Raw genomic sequence first — 4690 nt, forward strand, 5'->3', positions numbered from 1 at the left:
TTCTTGTGAGAAGCCCTAACTTCAATACCAATAGAATTCTTGACTTCTATCAACCCTAGAGGCCTCTTTTGCCCTTAATTTTCTTGATTCTTGGTAGTTAGTCCTTGATTCCCCTTAGATTTATGTTAATATGATGTAGAGAATATTCTAGAGTCTTCAAGACTTGTAAAGAAAGTGGGAACAGAAAAATGAGGGCAAAGGTCGTCTATTTATAGCTGGAACTAGAAAGCTCCAGCGAAGCGGTTCGACGAGTGGGTAGATGATCCGTCGACGTGTCGACGCTCCATCGACTTACGCCTGCAGATTGCAGAAATAGTTCATATTTTGTCGACTGGATTGGTTCAACTTTTAATCCTATAAATTATCAGGAATACCTGCTGGTACATTCGTGTTCGGGGTAAGACACTCTCTAAATTAACTTTCTCCAACGAGCTTTCTTCTGCTGCCTCAAATGTCTTTGGAATCTTAATTAGACTCATTAAGTATCCCTTCTTACTTGTAGGAACATCATACACACCTTAACTTGCGTTAGTCTATTCACCGCACAACCACCCGAAATTCTGAGGTGTAACCTTCTCCCCCTCTTAGGAACATTCGTCCTCGAATGTGAAGTTCTCGAAAATTCTACAAAAATTTTGCCAGAGTGTCCCCTGTAATATGGCACTACCATCCTGTCACAGCAACCCAAAATAACATCGCCTCACAGGGCAACAACAACAACAACAACAAAATATGGCCATACACGACCAAAAGAATTAAGAGAAAGCATCACATACCTTACGACAATGGCGTCTCATCTTGAATTTCTTCTGGGGGTGGAAACAAATGCGGATATTTGGACTTCATATCTTGTTCTGCATCCTAAGTCATTTCTTCTCTGTTATTGTTTCTCCACAAAGCCTTGACTGAGGCTACCTTTTTGTTTATGAGTTTTCGCACTTGCCTATCTAGTATAGCAATGGGCACCTCTTCATATGTCAACTTTTCGGTAACTTGAACATCATCCACTAGCACGATTCTAGAAGGGTCTCCAACACATATACGGATCATCGACACATGAAAAACTAGATGGACTGATTAAAGTTCTGGAGGTAAATATAGTTCATAAGCTACTTGACCCACCTTGCGCACAATCTTATAAGGCCCAATATATCGAGGGCTCAGCTTGCCCTTCCTGCCAAATCTCATTACACCTTTCATCGGTGACACCTTCAGAAATACCCAATCATTGACTTGGAATTCCAGCGATTGTCTGCATAAGATTTCTGGCGACTTTGGGTTGTCAACAATCTGTCTCTGATAAACTTGATCTTTTCCACCGCTTGCTGAATCAATTCGGGACCTATTAGTTGTGGCTCTCCTACCTCAAACCATCCAATTGGCGATCTACACTTTCTTCTATACAGAGCTTCATACGGGGCCATCTGGATACTAGAATGATAGTTGTAGTTATAAGCAAATTCTATCAGTGGCAAATGATCATCCCAATTACCTCCAAAATCTAGTACACACGCTCACAACATATCTTCCAAGGTCTGAATAGTGCGGTCAGCTTGTCCATCAGTCTATAGATGAAATGTTGTGCTGAGTCTCACTTGCGTTCCCAAACCTTCTTGAAAGGATTTCCAAAATTTAGTTGTAAATTGTGCCCCTCTATCTGTGATAATAGATATTGGAATACCATGAAGTCGCACTATCTCTTTAAGATACAGCCTTGCATAATCTTCTGCTGAATATGTAGTTTTGACTGGGAGAAAATGAGCTGATTTCGTAAGTCTGTCAACAATTACCCATATGGAGTCATACTTACTCTGAGAACGAGATAAGCCTACAATAAAATTCATATTGATCACTTCCCATTTCCAGGTTGGAATTTCCATAGCTTGTAACAATCCTCCCAGTTTTTTATGGTCGATTTTCACCAGTTGGCAATTTGGGTATTGAGCTACAAACTCTGCTATATCCTTCTTCATTCCATCCCACCAATACATTAACTTGAGATCGTGGTACATCTTTGTCGCTCCTGGGTGAATAGAATATCGAAAGTAACGAGTTTCTTCCAGAATCTGATGACATAGTCCTGCAATATCTGGAATACATAGTCTGCCTCGGTACCTGAGAACTCCAATGGTGACTTTTCTTTCTGAAGAAGTGTATCTCTATAGTGACTCAACTGGGATCTTCATATTGGTGCCTTTTCACTTCCATGTCTAAGGATGAAATAGCTGGGTTGTAACTATCAACTCCCGCATTACCCTAGTCTATTAAGCGGACTCCTAGACTAGCTAACTGGTGGAGTTTGTGGACTAGTTCTTTCTTTTCTGGTTGAATGTTGATGTGCTGTGAATTTTGGCACATTTTATGCCTTTGTCACTAGAAGTGTTGCTTGTTTTTAAGTGTTTTTACATCGTTTCTTATTTTATTTTGGTGTTTTGTAGGGTTGGTTGACTAAGGAACGGAAATGATAAGAAATGCTGAAAAACGGACAACTTGGAGCAAAAGGACGGTCCGTAACTCGAGTTACGGACCGTAACGTAATCCGTACCAGAGAGGATATGTGCCGCTATAAAGGACGGTCCGTAACTCATGTTACGGGCCGTAACGTGTACTGTAAGCTAAGGAAAATTTCCAGAAAATTGCCTAAGTAGTGTCACAGGTTACACCCCAGAAGGACGGTTCGTAACTTAGGTTACGGGGCGTAACGCATTGGCCACTGAAGACTGAGGCCATGATCCGCTAGGAGATACGGACCGTAACCTGTGTTACGGTCCGTCGCATAGTGGCCGTGACATCATCATTTGGCCCTATAAATACTTAAAGTAGGGTTTTAATTCATTATTCTGATTTTTCTTTGGGAGCATTAACTTTAAGTCTTGAATATTTGAAGTGGTTGGAACATTTAAAGCAACAACTTCACTTCCATTCCGTATTGTATTAGCATCGTAAGTATATTATGTTAACTTTTAAGCTTTCTTTGTTAACCAAAATGATGAGTAGCTAATTTTAATACTAAGGTTGTGGATCCCATGATGGGTATTATGTGAATGGGTTCTACTATTGATATATGCATAATGGTTGTTAGTATTTATTCTATCTTTGTGCGTTAGCGATGGGTAATGATTGCAAGCATTAGCCTAAGCCATTATACTAACTTTTCTTGGGAAAGAGAGTCAGTATTGGTAAGATTGAATAAAAATGACTCGGGGCATTAACCCTCGTTTAATAGACTGACTTAGGGATAAGAACAAGTCTAAATTGGCATTATTGGTCGCTCTTCGATTTCAACTCTTTTGCATTTGGAAAAATCATAAAGAGGAAATACGGCCTAACTGTTGGGAAACATTAGAAAGTCCTTAAGAGATCAAGTGCATACTCTTAGAACAACCATTAGAAATATATCACATTGAAACCTGAAGCATAATATCTAATCAAAATGGGGAACGTAACCTTAGTCTCTCTCTCGCATTAAGTACAATTCAAGTCAAAGTATTCAATTACATTACTCAACAATTATTTCAAACTGTCTGGAATGGGATTAAAGCCTTTAAAGACTAGTATCGCATACAATTAGTACCCTTTTCTCTCCATATTCCCTGTGGGATTCGACCCCAACCTTGTTTGGGTTACTATATTTGACAACGTCCCCTTTATGCCATTAATAGGTGTAATTTGAGCATATCAAATTTTGGCGTCGTTGCCGGGGAATACGGTTTAGAAATTACTGATTGTGCGTACTCTTCTTTAAAACTTTTTCTATTACATATCACCTTGTTTACTGTTGTGGTGAACCAGGTGAACATGGCTGGAAGACAGAATCGCAATCAGGGAAAAGCAAGATGGACTCCAAGTGAACCCACCTGCACCAGAAGAGGACGAAGAGGAGAATATATTTGCGGAATTCATCAATGAGGCTGATTATGCTTCTGCTATGGTCCCTCCTAAGACTGGAAATGCTACGTTCAAAATTGATAGTTCTATCTATCAGCTGCTGAAACTTGAAGGTTATTTCCGAAATTCTTTGGAGGATTGTCCACTTCAACATTTGAAGAACTTCCTGCACGTGTGTGCTCAACAATGCCAAGGTGTTGTTTTTGCGGATGCACTGCGGTTACGAGTCTTCAAATATTCCTTGGCTGGCCAAGCAAGGGAATGGTATGAAAATCTTCCCATCAATTCTATCCATACCTGGAACGAGCTAGCCAACATATTTCTAAAGAAGTGGTTCCCACCGAGCAAAAAGGCTGAACTTCGAGATAAGATCTTTGAGTTCAAACAGCTCCCGGGGGAACAATTATATTCGGCATGGGAGCGGTTCAAGTATTATCTAGCTCAATCTCCAACTCACGGGTTTCCGGATGCTATTCTCACAGAGAAATTCTACAAGGGCTTAGAGACAATTAATTACATTGCTTTCAATACTGCCGCAGGAGGATGCTTCATGGACAAGTCATTTATCGTTATCACCCGTTTGTTTGATAAACTCACCACCCACAATCAAGTTTGGCATTCAACTGATAGTGAGAGTCTCTCTTGTGGTAGTCCATCACTAGCTGCTGTTGCAAAAGAAAACCATGAGAGAGATCATGCCTTTGCTCAATTGCAAACCACGGTGGATCTATTATCAAAGAAGTTGGCAGAAAAGGATGCACAAGGGGTAAATGTTGTTGAGGAGTTACCACCTCATCCACAG

The 4690-nt window shown here is 40.3% G+C and overlaps 1 non-coding gene across 1 annotated transcript; it reads right to left on the minus strand.

Annotated features, from left to right (window-relative positions):
• Window positions 1-4244: 4244 nt before the first annotated feature.
• On the minus strand, window positions 4245-4350 carry LOC132634461 (small nucleolar RNA R71). Its single transcript, XR_009580182.1, has one exon. It is a non-coding gene; the product is annotated as a small nucleolar RNA R71 (small nucleolar RNA).
• Window positions 4351-4690: the final 340 nt, after the last annotated feature.

This window comes from Lycium barbarum, chromosome 3 (genome assembly GCF_019175385.1).
Source record: "Lycium barbarum isolate Lr01 chromosome 3, ASM1917538v2, whole genome shotgun sequence".
NCBI lineage: Eukaryota > Viridiplantae > Streptophyta > Magnoliopsida > Solanales > Solanaceae > Lycium > Lycium barbarum.